Source organism: Armigeres subalbatus, chromosome 3, assembly GCF_024139115.2.
Source record: "Armigeres subalbatus isolate Guangzhou_Male chromosome 3, GZ_Asu_2, whole genome shotgun sequence".
Classification (NCBI taxonomy): domain Eukaryota; kingdom Metazoa; phylum Arthropoda; class Insecta; order Diptera; family Culicidae; genus Armigeres; species Armigeres subalbatus.
In genome coordinates, this window is record NC_085141.1 from 36,848,085 (window position 1) to 36,872,397 (window position 24,313).

Below are 24,313 nucleotides of genomic sequence, written 5' to 3' on the forward strand. Positions count from 1 at the left end.
GTAGAATGATCAATTTCTTCTTGTGCAGTCTCCTCTTCCTGTCCGCTTCACACTCTTCGGCCCGCTGTACCTTCTTTAGGAATATGTAGAAAGAATCTTGGTTCTCCTTTGCCAGCTTGAGGTGCAGGTTGTAGCACTCCAAGTTCAACCTCTCTAGCTTGGCATAGTGCCCCTTGATTGACAACTTCAACAAATCCGATTCCGCCCTCTTACTGATAGATTTTGGGATGTGAGCTCCCATCTTAATCCTATGGCTGACAGGAGTCAGCCTCTCCTTTTGGCACTTCTTAAGGAACGCCATGTCCTTAAGAATACCTGCGATCCTCCTCTTCAAATCTATAAAAGTACTACGCTCGTTCCGCTTGGATGCCATTTTGATAAGAAAATTATTTTGAGCTTTTTAGTGGAATGTTTTCACCTGTCATAAGACGAGTTTATACAATCCCATTGAATTCCACCACTTAATTAACCACTTGGTGGAATTTAATGGGATTGTATAAACTCGTCTTATGAAAGGTGAAAACATTCCACTAAAAAGCTCAAAATAATTTTCTTATATGAAATTTTTGTTACTGTGTTCTCAAAAATCAGCGAATAGGCTTGAAAACTCCAATAAACCTACTGTGCCAAAGTATTTATTTAGTTTTAAAAGCTTCAATGTTGGAAAATGTGTGCCTTGCAGCATTATATAAAAGTAATAAAGATGTTTGATGTCATCTACTAGAGAAGCTATTCATTCACTCGGTTTCGCACATATTTTTTCTTGGTGAATAATGCAATGTGCAGGGAAATGCCATCATACTGTGGTTATGCTTCTCCTTTCTTAGAAATATCACAATGACAGTGTTCTTTCCCATGATTGACGACATTCCCAGCGACATCAGATGTAAGGCCAGTTTTTAAAGGAGAGTCCAAGTTCCTTCAGACAGGTCATAAAAATTTTTCTACAGTCTTTTCCGGTAGTCGTTGCACTCATTGGAATCAAAGCTGCCAATTCCTCTGTGATTTGAAGACGATCTACAATATCCCTTGAGAAGATAGCTACATGTGCCATGTTTTCACATAAGTATTTTCATTACATGCGAGAATATAGAATCTGATGCAGGAGTCTTTTGTACATAGTTTTCGTACATACGTAGTTTTCGAATCTTCTGCGAGAACTTTTGATATTTATCGTGTTCCGCGATAAACTAATGCTACTGAAGAAGGCTTTTTCTTAGGGCAGATTATGTCAAAAACAACAGATATGCATTCCCTAACAAGTTCTCCATTCTTTAAATTGAAATGGTTTCAACTGCGTTACGTGAGAATATATTTGTAAGTAAATCTCTGAACATGGACATTATTTGTGTGTATTCATCTTCGGTGTTATGCTGATTAAAGAAAACTAATCAGAAACGATTAAGCAACAGCACGGGAGCGACGGAATTGAAATATCCGTTGCCGCATAGTGAAACACCGAAGATATAAGTATTTAATATTATTTTTTGACGTAGTATTTAATAATAATATGGAATAAATGTAGCTTAATAGCATGATGCAATAAAATGTGTCTTAATGAATCGCCTGCTTTTAGCATGCTTACAGCGGCACACTAGGAGTTAACTTTCTGAAATCAGTATGGTGAAAGGCATCTAAGGCTCGATTTCTAAAAAATAAGCACTTTCATCAAAAAAATATTTGGTAGGCATGGTAGCGGACACCTTCCTACATAATCGGTACCAAATAGTTTTTCATGAAAAGTTTCTTATTTTGAGAAAACCCGCGTTAGATTACTTTCGCCATACAAAGTTCTGGCGGTTAACTCTTGCTGGGTGTTTTGCGCATACACCCAGGTTTTTTTTTTACACGGTTTGGTTTTGGTCGTTTAAGACCTTCAGTGACAATGAAGAAATGAGTTAACCCCACCAAAAAATTCACAAAAAATCAAAGAAAATTCAGGGGGTATTTAAAAAGCTGTAAAAGTTCAGGTTAACCGAGAAATTAATGAATTCCAACCGTGTAAAAAAACCTGGGTGTATACTATAGCGCCTGGATGTGACAGCGGCGAGTAGAAAATCAGCCACTGCCAATAATTCATTGCCGTGCTGAAAGATCGGTGACTTCCGTGCTGTCCGCAAAGAACTGTTTTGACAAAATTTCACCAACAGCAAAACTGACACGTGCTGCATTTTCAGACTCGGTGTTTGCTCACTCTTCCATAAGTTTTTTTTATTGTCTTTATTAATGAGGTTTTCGGCCCTTGACCGGTTCACCTCAATAACTTCCATAAGTAATTTTAATCAATATTGATAATTTTTACTAAATAAGTGTGCGGCCTAGTTCTGCCGAACGAGCTATAACGAGTCCCACGAGGAAAGAGGCAAAGTCATGGCGTGCTTTTTACTAGTTACTGTTGGCAACCAAACCGTTATACGATATTTGCATATCTGTCATCAATGCACTCTAAAAGCGGATTGCCCAACTCCTAATATATCTCACCCTCACAATAAGCACCTTACCTTTGAAGCTTTTCCAACTTTTTTTAATGATCCAATACAAATATCACATTTCGTACAATGCTTGGTCTCTTGGTTAAAATTCCTTCAAATCAAATCAAACATAATATTCTCTTAACACATAAACAGGTTTCGAACAAATTAAGGAAAATGGTTTAGTTCTGGCCAAGGTGAATGAAATTTCTCTTGTCAATCTTCAATGAAAACGCGATGTTGACATCAACTTTCCGTTTTTTGGGGTCACTCAATGCTTTAAATCCTAAGATTCTAAATTCTCAAAAGTTTTTCAAAAACTACTATTTTTTTAAGAACAGAAAATCAAATTTCTCAAACACTGACACAAAACATTTTCCCTTTCATTTCTAGAATTTTGATGAGAATTGCAAAATTTCACTCAGGCTCCAATATTTTGAAGACATTTTCTTAACCTAGTAAAAATTTCAAAATCCTTGCAGAGTTTTTAAAGTTCTATTACTTTTCCTTGGCATTATTTTATTACCTGCGATGCTTCGGAGCATTGTTGTTATTTTTGCATTGGTGGCACGGCGGAACTGCCCAGTCGAAAAAACTTTCTGAACCGAACCGGGAATCGAACCCAGCCTCCTTCATCATGGTCTTGCATCAGAAGACTAAGACTTTTATTTTTCTAAAACACCGAACTTCTTTAATTTTTACCCTTTCTGTGGAAGTGGCAAGGTTAAAAATTGATGAGTCGATGTACGAAAATTTGTCAGAAGCCCAAAACTATGTTGTTGAAAATTCAATCAAATTTAATGGTTAGGTTTTATAAAAGCCCAATGAAAATCAATTACCCACTTTTACATTTGAGCTTACCGATAAATTAAAAAAAAAACAGGGGATAACTCCAGCTGTGTCATAGTCTAAAGGGGTATCACTCAAGAAAAAGGTTGAGAACCGCTGATTTAGTACATTAACCGATTCAATACGGATTTTTTCCTCGTATTTCAATATAAATTTTGGACATACTGCTTCAAAAACTTATGCAAACCATAAAAAAGTAGACAAATGGAGGAAAATTTTTTTTTTTTAGGATCTTCTAGGGCTTCCAAATTTTCTTTGAGCTCAGATCTTGATGATCGACATAAACAACAGAGCGTTTTACGGAGCCTCAATCCTAATTTGAAGTTGGTAATACTATTTGAGGCATAATTGAACTATTTTTATCAAATCGCAGTTTTACCAGAACATCAACGGTACTCCAAACTATTCTTGAGTTCAGATCTTGGAGGTCTACAAGACCAATAGAGTGATTAATAGGTTCCTGAGCTTGTGTTAGTTGTAGAAACCCCATGGGACATAATTACATAAGTACAGTGATCGTTCGCTAATTGGGGCACGACCTCACCCTAATTATCGAATGCCATTCGCTAATTGGGGCGTTTTGACAAGCGTCAATGTTGTTTACTTTTTGCATTGAACAAAGGAAAATTTTGCGCGCCAGAAAATATCGATCCCGCCAAACACGGAAATAAAACGTCAACGCGTTTTTGACGTCACATTCTGACGTTTAGCTGCTTTTTAATTGGGTTTCGCCCCAATTAGCGAACCCCCAACTAAAAAACGCCCCAACTAGAAAAAACCCAATTAGCGAACGTTCACTGTATATACAAAATACAACATTCCCAGAATATTTACGGTTCTCTAAGCAATTCTTGAATTCAAATCTGACATGTCTACGTGACCAACAGAGTGATTGATAGATTCCTGAGCTTGTGTGTTAGTTCTAGAAATCCCATGGGACATCATTACATTAGTATATAAAAAATTCTACATTCCCAGAATAGCTATGGTATACTCCAAACCATTCTTGAGTTTAGATATTGAAGGTTTACAACACCAACAGAGTGATTCATAGGGTCCTGAGCTTGTGTGTTAGTTGAAGCAACCCCATGGGATATCATTACACCAGTATATACAAATCACAACATTTCCAGAGTTCCTGCGGTCCCCAACTCCTTGAGTTCAGATATTGGAGGTCTTCAAGACCAGCAGAGCGATTCTTTGGTTTCAGAGCTTGTGTGTAAGTTGGAGAAGCCGCATGGAACATCATTACACCAGTATATACAAAATACAATATTCCCAGAATATCAACGATACTGCAAACCATTCTCAAATTCAGATCATGGGGGTCTACAAAACCAACCCATTTTTGCATTCGTATATCATGAGGCTAGCACGATGATACTTTTATGCCCAGGGAAGTCGAGACAATTTCCATCCGAAAATTGCCTAGACCGGCACCGGGAATCGAACCCAGCCACCCTCATGGTCTTGCTTTGTAGCCGCGCGTCTTACCGCACGGCTAAGGAGGGCCCAATTACACCAGTATATGAAAATTACAAACATTCCCAGAATATCTACGGTACTCCAAAACATTCTTGAGTTCAGATATTGGAGGCCTACGAGGCCAACAGAGTGATTCATAGGTTGCTGAGCGTGTGTATCAAATGGAGAAACCCCATGGGACATCATTACACCAGTAAATACAAATCATAACATTCCAAGAATATCTACGGTACCATACATGAGTTCAGATATAGGAGGTCTAAAAGACCAACAGAATGATTCGTAGGCTCTGAAGCTTGTTTGTTAGTTGGAGAAGTGTCTTGGAACATCATTACACCATTATATAAAAGTTACAGTATTCCCAGAACAATTACAGAACTCTAGAATTCTATAACAGAGCTTCCCAAACTTGCTTGTTAGTTGGAATTTGCTCCAATGGACATCATTATACAGTACATACGCACGAAAATAAACGTGTTATTAAGATCACAAGCATCACATCGGCATTTTTTTTCGTTTATTGTATCGTCAATAGTGTTATAGAATAAAGCTTAGTCTACGGGCACCACGACGTCCGTTGATGACCGGCTGTACATGTGAATTGTTGCTACTACATACACGATCAGAATTAGAGTAAGTTGCACCCCGAAGGCACTACATATTATATATATTATTCATATTACAGTATTCTGAGATTACAGTCTAAGCAATAAATGAGGATTGCACACCTAGAACTGCACGAAAGTAGTTGTTTCTAAAATTAACGTTTATATGTTAATGTTAATTAATTTACGTATGAATAATTTAATAAAATTTCACTTCAAACACTTTTCAACGAACTTATCCCAAAATGAATTGTAATGTAATAGCTAAAACTTGTTACTATAGTATACTATACATGTTATAAAAAAATCTATCTCTCAGTTCCTCTGCGCTTCAGTAAAACTTTCATTTTAGTTGTCGAATCATCAGAAACAATCAAATTCAAATCGACACGTTTAGCTCTGGTGCACTGCCGAAAACATGCAGCACACTAGGAGTAAACCTTTTGGGAGCACAGTGTACCAAAAGGTATCAATAGTTAAGTTTCTCAATAATAATCTTCTTTATCGATGAAATATTTGATAGACTGGTTTGGTTTTCTTTTTTTTTTTTGAGAAATTCTCCTGTTTTTGATGAAACTTGTGTAAGGTGGCCATTCACCAAGTACGTCACATCCTTACTGGGATGGGGAGGTCTGAGCAGCGTGACGATTTATAAAATAAAATAAATACTACTAGAGGTTTATTACAAGAAGTGAGACGAAGAGGGGAGGGGTATTGAAAATGGTAATTGTTTTGCGTGACGTACTATATGGATCTTCCCTAGATGTCCTTCGCCATATACATTTTGGGCAGTAAATTCATGCTAGACCCTCGTAGATCTTTTTGTTGATCGATTTGAATATAAAGAATTGAACTCATGGGCAGTTTGGATTGTCGCACATGTTCAAAAAATTCTATAATGTGTCTATAATGGTGTAACGAAGAAACGTGGAGCTATTCCAACTCATAAAAATAGATGGGATGCCGTAGATCGTCATGTTGATTTGAAAATTAAGATCTGAACTCATGGAGTGACGTAGATGTTCTTCGAATTCTGTAATGTGTTTATAATAGTGTAACGAAGAAACGTGGAGCTATTCCAACTCATAAAAATAGTTAGGATATCGTAGATCTTCATGTTGATCGATTTGATTATCACCTTGTAGAAGACGACAACTTTCTAAAGCCCACAAATCCTAGCGCCGTCCTGTGGATGAATTCCGAACTAAATAGTTTCTTAACAGGTTGGATTCCAATCCCCGATCAACTTTGTAGAATACGACAACTTTCTTACTCCCACTGAACTCGAGATATCGAACCAAACTTATCGCTCACGAATACTAGCGCCGCCTTGCGGAAGAATGCTGAACAAAATAATTTCTCAATATATTGGTTTCTAACCCCTAATTAAAAATTAATCGTATGTTTCGGTACGAGCATGCCTTTGAACCATGTTTTAGAAGCATGCTCGAGTTCCAAGTTAAATTATGACAGCTCAATGGTTCAATGTTATGGACAATACATTTCAGCGAAGTACTGATTGTTGAATCCATCCAAAATTGTAGATGACACAGCATGTGTCAATAAAGGTGATTCAAAGTATTATAGCATCGACTCGTAAAAAGCTGGATAATCAAAACATTCAGAATTCATAATCGAAAATTCAAAAAACATTTCCCCGATAGCAACCCTGAAATGAGCACCTACAAATTTTATGAGATTCAAAATATTCTTTACAATTTTCTAAATTGGGAAGGAATATTCCTAGCTTCAAATATCTCCTGAAATTGAAGAAGCAAGAAGTTCCACGAATACTGGTCGGTAGGACTTTTCATTCTGTTCGGCATTCTGTTCGGCATCTGGAAAAGGCTCCAGAAACTTAGAATCTGCATCTACTAATATTATTTTGACAATTTCACCAAAATATACATATCCGGAGACCAGAAACTCCATGGCGCATATATTAGCTGGAAGTAGCTTCGAGTTGTTTTGATGCTTCTTGCAGCTAATATATGTGCTATTCATTTTTGAAAACCCCAATGGTCTATGTTAGGTAAACTAATACACTAGCATCACTGTAACTGAAACGCGTAAAACACTTTGGAGAACGTAGCACAGCCAGCCAATACTTTCAAATTGAATACAAAATATTCGAGAAAAATTAAACTGACAGAAAGTTTGCTTTAGTTCGCAAGCTCAGCCTACTCTGTCCTTTCGACGAGTATAATTATCAGAGTTAGTCAGTCCAATATTCAAAACGTTAGCATCTGCCTTGCTTTGTAGTCGCACATCTTACTGCTAGCCTGTGCAGTGCATATTAAGGCTTTGGTCCGATTCGCGAATTAAAATCAAATTAAACTTAAAAGTGACAGTTCAGAAATTATGAAATCCCCCGCTCATAAGAATGGCTGGTGCTACCCAGCAAGGCCAACAAAATATCTATCAAAAATGATTCAACATCTGTCAAAAGTAATCTTGCTCTGCGAGCAGGGTTATTAGAAAATTATTGAACTGTCATTTTTAAGTTTAATTTGATTTTAATTCGCGAATCGGACCAAATCCTAACAATCGGTCGGGGTTCAGCCAAATCGCACCAAGCGCCAATGAAAAATTACCCATTTTCTTATACAAACTTTCGTGTGGCAGATCCAATTGATTACACATCAGAGCATTAGTGATTAATCATAGATTTAATCATGATTAATGAATAATGGGCTATTAAATCATTATTCATTAATCATAAATCATTCATTGGAAGCTTTATTCATTAACGCTCTGTTACACATCGTGTCGGATATCCTTCTACCCTATAACTGAGGATATCCTTCAACAAATGTATGTTTATGAATTGATGTGAATTACTTTCGGTTTTCATTCTACGAACAAAATATGGCAAGTCAGTCAAAAAGGTGCTTGGTGCGGTTCCGTTGAACCCCGACCAATTGTGATTCCGGAGTGATTCCTATAAATCAAAAATATAAGGAAAATTAAAGATCTTCTTGGATTCGGATAGGATGAAACAAAATATAACGCTTACTGTCAACAAATATCCAATGATATCACTCATTTATTACCCAAATAACAGTTCGAAATGCAAGTTATTTGCACGCCAATGTTTCGAAATGCATTCATAAAACCTCAACACATATGCGCTTCCAAAATCAATATTCAAGTAATAAAACTGTCTGCTCACCTTTTTGTTTGTTCTCCGGCTGACCTTGAACCGAGCGGAATCAACGCTTTTCACGTTCAACTAACTATAGCCAGCCACACTTTAACCTGATCTACTGAAATCTCCTCCAATTAACCCCCTTCACGGCAATAATAATCAACCGGCAAACTTAGTCGCTTGGGTAAAATCGGCTAACCAAAGCCAACAACCAGAGCACTTTAACGCCGATTCTCACACTCACTGCAAACCCTCAGCGGTGGCGACCGCAGCAGCCCCTTAGCAATAGTACAAACACTCTGGATAAAGATCTATTTACATCACCAAGCCGCAGCCGGCAATTACATTGAATCATCAGTGATTTTCTTCCCACTTTTACACACGCCTAATCTAAACACTGATAACGCGGATTTAAACACTAACTACAGTAGCGATCTGCCTCACATTCACCACCAACGAGATCGGCTAGCCAGGTACGCACCTCAGCGAAGGACGACGCGGTGGAGCAGCGGCTAAGTTGAGTTCACGTGTTTTGCTGGAACCGGCTGGATTAGCTTGTAGAGCATACAGTCAGTAGTGGCGGGAGACCCGAAAATGTTGATATTTTCCTTAGATAGCTTATTTATTTCAACATTTATACATCAAGCTAAAATTAGAAGAAAAAAAAATAAACTTATTAAAATATTACTAAGTTGCAAGGGGTTAGTGGAATTTCATAAATGAAAACAATGGATTCGTCCTGTTTTACTCCGCATTTTGAGTAATTAATTTACGCAAAACGAAGAATTCTTCACCAAGATTACAAATCGTAGCAAGTCTTGACGCGATTAGACGTGTTTTGTTTTCGTTGTCACGGTGTTTTTGGATCATATTCTGTTGACATAAATTTTGAATTGCCGTTAAATAAATTCCTGTCGCTTAATTACCGAGCATAGAATAGTGCGTATAGGTAATTTCCTACATCCTTAGCTAGAACGAATTTGCCCCCATAGTTACCGAGACTTCCCACGTTCATGAAATTCGTGGTTAGGTCCGCCATCAGGGAATGGATTGATTTGGTGTGATTTTTCCAATATATTTTTATTACGATTCCCATCTATAACACTAGATACGTTCGTTTATGGATCCATTGTCCAATTAATAATGGTAGCATAAACAGGCGGGGCTTATTGTAAGTGAAGGTGACCACGGACTGGTTGTGAAATATCAGGCAGTCTGAAATAGGTCATCTGATCTGCAGTAGAGCTAACACCTTCTAACTCCCGGACTAAATCTGACTGTAATACAGACAGCTTTCTTCAATAATATCGCTGCCAGCCAGTGGGGGTTAGATTGGGCACGCACTCAAATTCGTCAATGTTCGATGTTCGATTCGTCTATGTTCGATGTAATTGTCCTGCTGATTCTATCGAGAAAACTTTTATTTTTTCATTTTTTATTTCAATTTTATTTGGTTACATTTTGTTTAACAATTTCTGTTCTTTTTACATTTCAATTTATTCACTTTCGTTTGCATTTTTGGTTGTTTGGCAGTTTTTATTGTTGTTTTTTACATTTTTACTGGTTTTGTTTTCCATTTTCAATGCTCTGCATTGCTGATTGTGCTTAAACTTAACCTACACCTAATACTACTTATTCTAAAACTAGGGAAATAGACCACGAATGATTCCATGTTCCGAGATTTGGCATTTTTGTATAAATTTGTTTTTTTTTATATCTATTAATTGTTCTACAATAGTTTTGGTTTCTGCTATTTGGTGAATGGTACTGGTTCTTGTGAATCTGGACAAATAGTATATTAATCTTAAGAAATTATTTTGGATTATTTGTAGTTGTTTCTTATACATTGTAGCGCAACTGTACCAAATGGGAGAACCGTAGAGTATTACAGGAAGTACAATTTGTTTGTAGACTGCCAATTTGTTTATAATAGATAATTTAGATCTTCTATTGATAAGTGGGTATAAGCTTTTCAAAAGTTTTTGGCATTTGGTTTTAGTCTTTTGTATTTGAGAACGGAAAATTAGTTTTCGGTCCAGTATAAGCCCTAGATAGACCGCTTCGTCTAACCAATCGACTGGGGTACCTTCAACAGCTATTTTACAATCTTCAGGTGGGTTCAGTTTTGTGGAATTGTTGTATGGAAACAAAATGGCTTGTGTTTTGGAGTTATTTATCTTAATTTTCCAGCTTTGCATTTACTCGGTTACATAGGCGTAACTAGAGTCCCGGTCTAGGGTGGGCCATGGCCTTAGCTGGTGAGAGATAATATTCTAAAGCAATATAGAGCAGTCACGCATGGGCTGACAAGGATTTTTTATGCCTTTGCTGTCCATTTGTCTTGTTCTTAACTTCACTCAATATGCGAAAAAATAAACTTATTTCTAGTAATGGTGTGCTATACAGTCGTGATTCGCTGGTTGGGCCACGAACTCGACCCAACTAACGAATTCGGTTTTTTAGTTGGGCCAACTGACAGCCATTTGAACACGTGTATTTCGACTTGAACATCACAAATGATGTCTATTGACACCCAATCCCGTTTTCCGTATTTACATTGAGTTTTGACGTACGGTTGCTTTTTAGTTGGGCCATGACCCAACCAGCAGAGGCCCAAGTATTAAAATCCCAACCAGCGAATTCCGACTTTAGTCAATACGTGTCTAATTTTCATTTCCAATTTTATTATTTCTAAATCAGCTTTGCAATTTTTGGATCTCTTTATTTACGTTTGTATGATATGGGGAAAGCTTTAAAAATGTTTAAATAAAGCGGACGTACTTTCTTCCCAATTTCATGATCATTGTACGATAGTCCGATTTTTTAAAGCACTTTGCGACATCCTGCTCCTATTTATATAAAAAAAAAACTTTTGGAAGAAAAAAAAATTACATGGTGTGTCCATAAAAATCCTTAATTTAATAAAGGTAAAAACAAAGATGATTTGTTGATATTGCGGTGTCCACAAACAATTCAGGCAATCTCAATCATTGTGAGAGTTTAATAACCGTAATATTTTCATACTAAAGAATTACGGCTCCGCAAAGCGCCATACACGATTGAGCCTACCAAGTAAAAAACAAGTAAAACAAACAAGTAAAAAAAACTAGTTGAAATATCCTAATATTTGCACAGAATTTTGAGATTCTGTGATTTTTTTTGTCTATTTGATTTATAATTCTAGAAATATTTTTAAAATTCATTGAGATCTGGAAGGTGTTATTGAAATATTCAATGAAGGACGCACTAGCTCACTTCGGTTTTCAACAAAAACTACACTATTCCATGAGAAATTCTTGTAAGTTTTCGTCAGAGTTTTAAATTTCTGAACCCTAAAATGAACAAATCTAGGAATCATTCAATTATTTTTTTAAATTATTTTATTAGTACGTTACTATTTATTCCACTAGCCTATAAAAACAACTATTCTTCCTTATTCCACAATTTTATATCTGTTCAGATCTACGTTCTGCATATCTCTACAGTAAGACTGGAAAAGGCATATCTGACGTTAAATTACAATCGGCCGAGTTGAGCAGTGAACAGTGAAAGCAGTGAAATCTAAACATCTGCACTTGTCTCTCTACTTAAAACCTTATTTAGAATGTGATCAACTCTTTTGTGGCATACTTGAATAATTACCAATTTATTCTAATCTCTAATTTCTATTTTGGAAAGGTTTACTTAAGAATTATCGTTTGAACTATCTTTTGCTGGATTATGAGGACCAATAATTTGGGTAAACGACTATTATTCCTAAAATTGTGGTCGAGTAAGTTATAGCTTCGATTAAATCTAACTTTAGTTAGATGTCAGAACTTGAATGTATATTTTTGCAAACAATCTTATTTTTCAACTTGGTTTAAATAATAAAATTGGATGTTATCATGCTTTGCAAACACTTGATTGATTATTGGCAAAGGAAGTGATTGGCAATAAAAATCTGACAAATCTATGGACTTGACATTCTGAACTGAAAAAAAATATCAAAGAAGACATGGAATGAATGAGGAATGAGGAAATATGGCTGTGATATATTGAAGTTTACTATTTTGTAATTTTTAAAATTTTCTGGGGGGGGCCACAAGTGGGTCTGGGGAGGGCCAGGCCCCCCCTGGCCACCCCTTATTTACGCCAATGCTCGGATACAGAAGTTACATAAGCTTGCAACTTTCTAATAGTGCATCTGGTATTCCTACCTTTAGCCATCAGCGATGTGTCGCCTGCGTAAAGTGCGAGATGACATCCCTCTGGTGGTTGCGGGATGTCAGATGTATAAACATTATATAATATTGGACCTAGTAGACTACCTTGAGGTACCCCAGCTGGGATAGAAAAAGTGTCAGAGGTGGTATTGTTTACAACTACAGTAGACGTTCGATAACTGCAAGTCATTTAACTGCAATGCTTTTTAACTGCAATTCGATAGTTGCAACAGTTTTGCAGTTATCGGACCGCTGAACTTAGAGGTGTGCGCCGCCGCGCCACGCCGCCGCCGCCGACAGTTTTTGGCACGCCGCCGCCGCCGGCATTTTTGCATCGGCGCGCCGCCATTCAAAATTTTGTCACGCCGTTGATCTATATTTTTCCACGCCGATTCAAATTTGAAGAAGTCCGAAGAATGTTCCGTAAAAATTTCGAAAATTCAGTAGAATTTCCGTAGAATTTCCCGAATGATCCCCACATCATCACTTTGGAACCCCAGAGAATTTTTCGTGAAAATACCAATGATTTCCTTGAGAATTACCGTTAAAATCTCTCCGTAAAAACTTAGAAAAACTGTGAGTGGAAATTCCGAAGAATTTCTCGCTGAAATAGAATTTTTGTCGTTTGGCAGAAAGTAATTTGGCCGAAACAAGGTCGAAAGTTGTTAGGCCGAATATGTAGTTTGACCAAGCACATCATTCGACCGAAGTCCATCTAGCCCAAAGTTATTTGGTCGATGACCCTTTCCTGTTTTAAATGTTTCCCAATGGAACTTTTGAAGAATTTCTTATGGACAATACAAAGAACCTCCCGTAGAAATCCAAAAATCCAAAATTTTTAGATTTTTCCATTATTCAGTGTTGTTCGTTGCTGCTCCATCTCGTCGTGAGTCCATTGTGTCCATTTGTCTGTGCCATGAGTCCAACGATCATTGCATTGTTCGGTTGTCATGTATCCGGGTAACGTTGGAGGAATGCCTCCGAGAAGAACAAGTTGTCAGTCGTCATCAGGCAGCCGTGTACCGCAATTTCCTAGACCTGATCGGGAATCGAACCCAGCCACCTTGTGCATGGTTTTGCTTTATGGCCTGACTCGTAAATTAGTTCATCAAGAAATTGCTTCAATCATTCAATCAAAAATTTCTTCAGGTATTCCTTCGAAAATTCCTCCAGGAAATGAAATTGGAAATTCCTTCAAAGAGACATTCTAAAAATTCCTTCGAAAAAATTTCCCTCAGGAATTCCTTCGAAACTTCCTCCAGAATTCCTTTAGAGGAACTTTGGTAAACTTCTTCAAGAATTGTTCCGGAAATCTGTTTGGGACTTTCTTCTGGAATTCCTTCAGAACTTCGTACGGATATTCCTTCAGAAAAACGATTCCTTTGTAAATTCTTCCTTAAGGAATTTCTTTGGAAATTATTTCTAGAATTCCTAGAGGAGATTATTTTCGGTATTTGTTTTGAGGAATTCCTTGAGTATCTTCTCCGGAAATTTTTTCGGCCATTTCTAGAGAGTTTCTCTTCTACAAATTCCTTTGAACATTCGGAAATTCTCTTAAAATTTCCATAGAAATTGATTTCGAAATTCCTTCGGGAATCTATTTATAAATTCATTTTGGAATCCTTCTGAGGAATTCTTTGAATTTTTTTGAGGATTAGTTCGAGAATACCTTTAGAAATTCTTTTGAAAATTCTTCCGGGAATTCCTTGGAAAATCCATTCGATATTCCATCAAAAATTCCTTTAGCAGAAATCCTTCACAATTTCCTTTTTCTTGAAAATCTTTTTATGTTCTACCGCGGGAATTAGAAATTCCTCCAGGAATTCATTCGGGGACTCATCTTGGAAATTCCCCCAGAAATTATTTAGAAAATTACGCTTATATATAATTCCCAGGACACGTGATTCCTTTGTAAAACCCTCCGAAAATTCTTTTGAAAATTGATCCACAAATTTCTTCGAAAGTTCTTCCAGCCTTGAAATCCTTAATTATTATATATTTTTTAATACATTCATGAAGAATTTCCTTGCGAATTCTCAGAAGATTTTACAAGCAAAACCTACTTGATTTCCCGAATAAATGCTTAGCTCTCTTTAGGTATTGCTTCGGAAATTATTCAGAAATTCCTTTGAAGCTGGATAAATGTTTTTTTTTGTCCATAGATCGTAACAATGATCCATACGTGTTCAATTCTTAAATTTGTTATTTTTTCATGTTTGAAAGTTCCCTGATTGTGTCAGAAATTCTCTGATAATTCCAACATTTTTTCAGGTTCTCCAGGTAGTAGTAACGCTGTGGAAGTTCTGGAAAATTCCGCACAACTTTCCATGGTAATTTAAAAAAAAAATCTCGTACCAATTAGAATAAATTTCCTATGAAAACTGCTAACAATTTCCATTGAAATCGAAATTTTTTTCTCATTTTGAAAAATTTCCCGCGGAAAATTTCTGGTGAAAACTCCAGCGAGTTTCCCGTAAAAACTCCTTAGAGTCTTCCGTGGATGTTCCGAAAAATGTTCAATGTAAATTTGACAAAATATTTTGTTGAGTATTCTGGAGTACAAAATTTAGAACATTTTCTCATGAAAATTCTGAAAAGTTTCTCATGCTAATTTTGAACTGCTTTCCCCTGAAATTAAAAAAAAAAATCCTTGAGAATGACAAAGAGCTGCAAAGTAGTTCCTGTGGAAAATTCGGAAATAATTTCTAATAATTAATATTTTGGAAAAAAAATTCTGGAAAAGATGCTCCCGATGCGTCCCGAAAAAAAATCTTCGAGAACGTTTTAAAAAAATCACCACGCCGATTCACGCCGCCGCCGCCGCCGGTTAAAATGGCTTTCGGCGTGACGCCGAAAACGCCGCCGCCGCCGATTAAAATTCTGACAAACGCCGCCGCCGTCGATTTTTGGACCGGCGCACACCTCTAGCTGAACTTCAAACTGATGTCAAACTCAATGACAGCTGCATTGCGCTGCACATTTAGATGCACTTTTATTGCATCTGACGTCGATTGACAACCGTTTGACGTCTAGAATGCGTTACAGTTATCGAACGGCATTCGTTAACTGAAAAGTAAACATTTTGCAGTTATCGAACGGCTACTGTACTTTAAAACTCCTATTCGATAGATAGTTTTGTATTAGTGTAATTAGATAAATTGGAAAATTATACCTATAGAGCTTGTACAGAAGACCTTCGTGCCAGACATTGTCAAAGGCCTTCTCTATGTCCAGCAGTACCATCACCGCCGATTTAGCTACTGTCTTGTTTCTTTTAATGAACTTGGCAACCCTTTGTAGTGGATGCGTGGTAGAATGGTTCTTCCTGAAGCCAAACTGTTCTTCTGGCAGAATTCTATTAATTTGCATGTGGTCTAGTAGTCGGTTAAGAATGAGCTTTTCAAAAATTTTACTCAGCGATGAAAGGAGGCGCCGTAGGATCCTTTCCAGGCTTCTGTATTGGGACCACTTTGGCACTTTTCCAGCTAGTTGGAAAATACTGTAAATCCATGCACTTGTTCAAGATGCAAGATAGATGTGTTGAAATGGTATTGCTTAAGTTTTTGAGTAAAATGTTGAAAATTGAATCGAATCCTGTGGCCTTCATGTTCTTACAATTTTTCAAAGTTATCCTGTCTTCATCACATGTTATATTGTTTTGCCATTTGGGACATAGCAAGGAGTGTTATTCAACGTGACAATGGTTTAATTACCACTGGTTCCATTGGGCTAACTACGCGAAAAAAAATAACCTTATATGTTATGGCAAAAACCCATTCGAAAATACTTATACTCATCATTATGCCACCTAATGAATGATCCCACATCAAAAAGCTAATAACATTCCTAAGTTAATGAAAAGTATAAGTTTCGGAATGTATGTGACTAATGCGATGTATAAGTTTTTTCTTATACATATCATAAAGTGCCTGCTTTGGCAAAAAAGAATTAGAAATATTAATAATATATAACATTAAATTTTTTTACGTGTATATTGCTACCTAGTGCTCGTGAATCCATAAAATGTTGTGCTATTTGCATTTGATTTCTCTTTAGGAGAAATAAGGAGCGAATTATTAACTTTTAATGGTGGAACTTGTTGTGATTTGGATTTCATTGCCAGTTTCCAGAATGCGCTTGAACGGGAGTCTAATTTGTACAAGAAGTTATTTTGAAAATTTGAGTTTTTGAGATCATTGATTCTGTTTTTAATAAGTTTGGATGCTAATATTTTCTCTCTGGGATTATCGGATCTTTGAAATTGTCTACGTGCTGTGTTTCGCCTAGTAATCAGGTTTTCAGTTACGGGATCAATTTGTATGGGGTTACTTACAGTTGACGGGTTGACAGTGTTGTTCAGCAGCTACAATGGAGTCTTGGAGATTCATCAACGCACGGTCGACATCCTCGGCGGTTGCCAAGGGGCTTAGTGTGTCAATGCGATGGTTGACCCTTCTCTGAAACTCAACCCAATTGACATGATGGAAGTCCTTTCGCTGTCCTTTGGGGCGAACAGACGGAATTGCATGTATCTGGAGTTGTACTGGGTAGTGATCCGAACTCAATTCGGATATGGTAACCGGTGCTTGCACATGTGGATCAGCATTTGTCAAAAAGATATCCAACGTTGACGTAACGCCGGCTGGCGAGATAAACGTTGGATCCAGTGGTGCACTGACGGTGTAGTATCCCAGTTGGCTGTCTTGGAAAAGCAACACGCCGTTTTTGTTTCGTCGATGGTTATTCCAGGCTTCATGACGGGCATTCAGGTCACATGCAACGATGAATTTCTTCCTGGTTCTAGTCAGTTTCGCAAGGTCGTTTTTGAAGGCCCCGCTGGTTCCGTTGTTGTAGGTGCATTGCCTCGATGATCAGGTACTCACCGGTATCCGTCTTCACTTCGATCCCCGGAGCTTCGATGACAGTTGTATGATAATGTGGTTGGATGGTGAACTTCAATGTGCTTCTTACCGCGATCAACACGCCATCCACCCCCGCTTGAGCGCGTGCGATCCAGTCTGACAACGATGTACCCTGGTAGGTTGAAATTGGTACCAGGCTTCAGATAAGTTTCGGTGACTACAAGAATGTCGATATTCTGACTTATCAACAAAATTAGCAGCTCAACACTTTTCCGCATCACAGAGCGGACGTTCCACAGCAGCAGTTGTAGATCGTTAGTAGCCATAGGTGAGCACAAGATTTTCTATCAGCCGCACTTGTTCCAGACGAGTGGAACACTGTTGAAGTTTGTCACACATCTCATTGAGAATGTGTTGAATGTCAGCTGCTGTGTACAGGAGCGGGGGAGCAGCAGCTTGATCATTTTCGTACGACGGCCGCATACGAGGTTGAATTGATTGCTGGAAACCAGGAGGAGGTTCAGGTGAAGTGGACTTGTGCACGTTGACTTGTTCTTCCGGCGTGCGGAATGTTCCAATTTGTCGACGGCAGCTGATGAGTGGCTTGGATTCCTGGAGAAAGAGCCGGGAAATCGGCCGGATCGAGAATGGGGGCCCGGTCCCTCTTCCTCCCGGGTTGGTTTGATGTTGATGCTTGTTTTCGGATTTGCTTGTATTCTTCCCTCTTCTGGCAGATTCGAACAGTTGAACGGTGGGCCCCACCGCAATGAACACACTTGTATTCTACGGCGCCCTCGATGGGGCAGGAATCGGTGAGATGTTCCTGGGAGCAGACGTTGCATCTAGCCTTCAGTCGGCAGTTTCGAGTGCCATGTCCAAAGTTCAGGCATTGCATGCACTGCGTCACACCCTTATTCGTTCCACGGTAATCTTCCCACGAAACGATAATATCCTGGATTACTCGGGCTGCACTCAGTGCGCCAAGCGACACGGAACCTTTCCGGAAGTGCACACGGTACAAGCAGTCACGATACTCCATGACTCTGCTGTGTCTTGACATGGGGAAAATGGCGAGTGGCTTCAGCTTGTACCGAAGCTCCACGTCCAACTTTATTTCCTCTACGTCCATGATGGGCAATCCACGGATAACTGCTTTGAAGGGTTTCTCCAACGGAATGTCGAAGGTAAAATATTTGGCTTTGCATTTGTCGAGATACTGCTTCGTCTTTAAGTAGTCCTCCTTGGATGTGAGAACCACATTGATACCGACGCGACATATTTTATAGGACGCGTTGATTTCAATCGACTTGAGAGTCCGCTTGAGCTTATCCAGTCCTATGGATTTCACCATCAGTGGGGGAACCTTGCTTGAAGTTGGTGGACGCGACTGGGTGTCATCGTTTTGGATCTCGTTGAGGTAGGTTGGAAACCGTTGAGGTCACTGACGTTGATTGCGGTGCCAACAGTGTTGGTTTCGCCAGTTTCGCTTGCTTTGTTGTGGGACGCAACCGAGACTTCTTCCACATGCCGTTTCTTCTTTGCATTGTCCAGATCAGGGGTGCTGGCAGTAGTATTGGCAGAAGGTCTGCCATTCTTCTTACGACGACGCGGCATTTACTGGCCGACCGACCGACACGATTTAGAAATATACTTTAGTAGCCAACCGTCTGATTTATAACAGCCTAATAGCCAACAGGCCGCGAAATAATAGTTTGCCCATGTGCGAGGCGAACCGGTGTCCACACCAGACTACCCCGCAAGGATCTGAATGAGGAGCGGAACGCTGGAGCAAGCTCTAAAATCTCTCTGCTGGTACTAGGACACGTCCGAACTGCTCGGACGATCAGACTAGGAATGATGGTCATGTGCTTTAAATGTTCTTGATGTGACGTCACATTTCTAGCAGCGCATCAGTGGGCTAGTCTGCGCTCCTGGTGAAAAGTTTAGCGGCGTCACGTACGCTTTCACGGTCACCAAATCTTCTGAATGGCTTTTAAAGGCGCATTCCTTCAGTCTTTTGACTGGACAAAAAACTACTCCGAGGTGCCCTCAGCGGACCCCCCACTCCACAAAAAAAGAAAACTTCCACTGGATGGACTCACCGGATTCTGGATGGCTTACCGGCCCAGTCGTTGACCTTAGGACAGGTCAATGTGCCCGTCTCGAGCGGCGACGATGACGCCAAGCGCCTGCTTGGTCGATGATGGTTGGCTTGCCCGCTCTAACAGCGGCGATGCAGCGATGGCGACACGCGTTGGCAGCTTTTGATGGCGGTTGGCGGTACGATGAAACGGACCGATTTTCTGGACCCTGTCCACGATGAGATCCCCCAGGCCTCGCCCGGACGATTTGTTGACGGATCGTCCAGCTTCCAGAGGGTTGACGGTTGCTGGGAAGGCTTTCGTCCATGGAGGGGAAGAAATTCGCACGCTTGGGTGCGAGTACGTTTGCTGCGAATTAAATAGCCAAAATGGCTAAACAGAACACTTGAGCACAAGCACCGTACAGCACATATCGAGCACATTACCTTTTAGCTTTGGCTTTAACTTAAATATCGCACACAAATCCTGACTACGCACACTTTACTACTAATCTAAGGACGAACAAATATTTAATTAACTTTATGCACTTAACGTCACTCTATTTAACATACTTATTAGAAAAAACGAATAAACTAATAAACGCGCACACTTCCTATACACTGGCTGTTCACAGACGAAATGGCAGAATCTATGTTCCCTCAGATTAAGGAAAGTGAATCCCGGACAATCCTGAGATTCGCCATTTCCTGAAATTTCTTCGTGCACATTCGTGATTGCACAATTCCGAAGGATAACTCGGTGCGCTGAACCTGCTGCCGTCCCTTTCCATCCTTTCGAGGCGACAAATAAACTCGCCCAAGGAAAGATTGAGCAAAAATGTATGGCTTGTTGCCTATGCTAAGGGACAGTTAAACATTTAAACATTTTAAATGGCATTTTCACCCATTCACATATATACAGAAACACATTCAATATTTACGACCGCTACAATTGGCCGGCTGGCCCCTAGAATTGACCAACTACCAGGAGAGCTGTTTAAACATGGTGGTTTAAACACGTGTGCCCCATCTACAATACCCAAGTAACATTTCAAGTTTTATTCCGCTCTAGAAATGGTTTTCAAGATCGAATTACAAGAACTGACAATAAAACCCATTCCTACATGATTACCTTCTGATGACCACTATAAGAGTAAGATATGTCCAAATGGCCCTCTCTAGATTACCACTATAAACCTCTTATAAGAGTATATAAAAATCCGTTTTAAGCCGCCCGCAAAAAGGGAATTTGGCTGCGGCAGCTGTCAAAAATTTGCTTTGAAAAAAGAGAAACAAAATTTTGCAAACAAATAATAACAAACTAAAGTGTTGAAGAAAATCATGATGAGGATGACTACAAAATAATACTTTTTCAAGTTTTTTTTTTCAATGTACTTTCATGGAAATAAGGCGCGCGCTCGATTTCACGGTGAAAGCTAGTGCAAAAATGAGATTAAGCACTACGCGCCCGCAAAATAATATAGTTTTGGGCAATGAATTTAAAATTAGTATAACATCAATAACGTAAATTTTCACAAAATTTATTAATATTACACCCAAATATGTTTGTTTTTTTTTTATATTCTTCACCAAAAACGTGTCTTTTGCGGCGAAAATACCGTCTAATCATAAATTCCAGTGATAAATTTCACTGACTTGAAGATGGCTCTCCATTTCCAATATGGCCATCATAGATTTCGATCAGAAAAATGTTGCTCTTATTAAACACCGTTATAAACCCTTTGCAATGTAGATATTCTTATTGGGGTTATTCATTTGACCACATTACGACCCAAAATTATGGCTTTGATCAAGCTTTTAAAATTGGACTTATTATGCTCTTCGTTACAACCGTAGAGCTGCTAACAAGACCAGTCGGCATTTGACATTTGAAGGTTTTCGAACAGATTTATGAGAGGTTTATTGATAGCAATAAGATCGCCAATAAATCTGATCAACTAGCCATGGTGACTGCTTTCATAAATCCGCTATAAGAATTAAATAAAACTGACAAGCATGAAAATTGTTACTTGGGTAAGAACGATAAGCTGGATTGTACCAACTACCACGCAATCACATTGCTGAAGGCCGCCTATAAGGTACTCACCCAAATTTTATGCCGCCGACTAACACCAATTGCAAAAGAGTTCGTGGGGCAGTACCAGGCGGGATTTATGGGTGAACGCTCTACCACAGATCAGGTGTTCGTCGTACGTCAGGTATTTCAGAAATGCCGCGAATACAACGTGCCCACACATCATCTATCTATCGACTTCAAAACCGCATATGATACAATCGATCGGGACCAGCTATGGCCGCTAATGCACGAAAACGGATTTTCGGATAAACTGAAAAGGTTGATCAAGGCAACGATGGATCGGTTGATGTGCGTAGTTCGAGTTTCAGGGGCATTCAAACGCGCAGAGGGTTACGGCAAGGTGATGGTCTTTCGTGTCTGCTATTCAACATCGCTCTGGAGGGAGTAATACGAAGGGCAGGGATTGACACAAGTGGTAGGATTTTCACGAAGTCCGTCTAATTATTTTGTTTCGCCGACGACATTGATATTATGGCACGTAACTTTGAGAGGATGGAGGAAGCCTACATCAGACTGAAAAGCGAAACTCAACAGATCGGACTAGTCAGCTACACGTTGAAGACGAAGTACATGATTGGAAAAGTCTCAAGAGAGGACAACGTAAGCCACCCACCACGAGTTTGTATTGGTGGTGACGAAATCGAGGTGGTTGAAGAAATCGTGTTCTTGGGATCACTGGTGACCTCCGATAACGATACCTGCAGAGATATTCGGAGACGTATCATTGCAGGAAATCGTACGTACTTTGGACTCCGCAAAACGCTCCGATCGAATTGAGTTCGCCGCCGTACCAAACTGACTATCTACAAAACGCTCATTAGACCAGTAGTCCTCTACGGACACGAGACCTGGACGATGCTCGTGGAGGACCTACACGCACTGGGAGTTTTCGAAAGGAAAGTGCTGCGTACCATCTATGGTGGGGTGCAGATGGCGGACGGTACGTGGAGGAGGCGAATGAACCACGAGTTGCATCAGAACCATCCTTCGTTCACACCGCGAAAATCCGAAGACTGCGGTGGGCCGGACACGGAGCCAGAATGTCGGACAGTAATCCGGTGAATATGGTTCTCAACAACGATCCGACGGGAACAAGAAGGCGAGTTGCACAGCGAGCAAGGTGGATCGATCAGGTGGAGGACGATTTGCGGACCCTCCGCAGACTGCGTGGCTGGCGACGTGCATCCATGGACCGAGTTGAATGGAGAAGACTTTTGTGTACTGCACAGGCCACTTCGGCCTTAGTCTGGTAATAAAAATATAAACATAATCAGGAAAGATTGAATCGATTGTAACCATCGAACCATCGAAAGTATGCTAAAACAGAACAATTTTTGGAATTTTTTTTTTCATTTTACCGTGTCTTTTGTGTCACGGTTTCGGGAACAACAGACAAGTGTACTTGAACGCCTTGATGTTAAAACCACTTAAATAAAGATAAAAAAACGTTTTGGTGTTCCAAGATCCTTGCTATAAATCTGTCTATTCTGCAGGAAATCGGAAATGTTTTTGTTTTTTTTGCGTGGATATGAAATTGAATACAGATAAAGGGTTTTCAAAAGCTTCCATTTGTACTACATAAGATGTTGGGAAAACTCCCAAGCATATCCCTCTATGTATTTTTAATAATATATGCATCAGATCATTTTTACAATAGTTTCAAACTTTCATTATATTCATGGTTATTCTTATGTTTCTTAAACTTTAGAAAGTTTACCTACTCCCGTTTGATATGTTCTGTAATTTTTTCGACACAACTTCATATAAAATAATAATTAATAAGGTAGTAGTTTCGGATTTACCATCTGGAGAAATTAAACTTGGCGTTGACGGATTCGCAGTACTCTACCTTTTCGTTTATTCATTTGCTTGTCTGTTTGTTCTGAAGTAGTCGCCGTTTCTATGCTTCCAAAAAACAAAAAAACAACTATTATATGACAGTTGAAGACATTCCATTAAAAGAGCAAAGAGCTTACATAATTTTATCATAAAAAATCAAATAGATGTTCCGATTTATTTACCTACTTGTTTAGTAGCAAGGCATATTTGAACTGATTTGGATCTAAATTTAATTTCGTTTATACTATGTACGATTCTTTTTTTGGAATACAAATATTCGCACCTGCGTTTACATAGTGGGGAGGGGGTTTACAAAGTTCTCTCAATTTTAAGGGTTTTTAGAATACATCATGTTGTCATGATGTATTCGGCAAACTAAATAACTTACGTTTATAGACAGCAGAATCCGTGTAACATTGTTTATTTTTTTCTAGAGATGTGCGTACACCAACACTCACATTGAAGATATCAACACCAAATATCACGTGTTGAATAGGCTACAGTAACAGCCTGTACACTGAGTTTTCACATAAAATATTTACTTTAAATTTTAACATCAACTTGGTATTTATTTATATTATCTCGTAACCGCCTTACAGCCAGCAGATACCAACGGAAAACATGAATAGCTGGCACTTGTTTAGTATTTTCCTAGTCGTTTTCCAGCAGTT

The 24,313-nt window shown here is 38.9% G+C and overlaps 1 protein-coding gene across 1 annotated transcript in view; it reads right to left on the bottom strand.

Moving 5' to 3' along the window:
* The window catches only part of LOC134224604 (adenylate cyclase type 6), an 804,830-nt gene extending 785,820 nt beyond the window's left edge, over window positions 1–19,010 (bottom strand). The window contains exons 1-2 of the mRNA XM_062704018.1: window positions 17,097–19,010; window positions 8,583–9,204 (exon numbers count right to left, since the gene is read on the bottom strand). The gene's annotated coding sequence lies outside the window, so the exon portion shown is untranslated. The remainder of the gene's footprint in view (window positions 1–8,582; window positions 9,205–17,096) is intronic.
* Window positions 19,011–24,313: the final 5,303 nt, after the last annotated feature.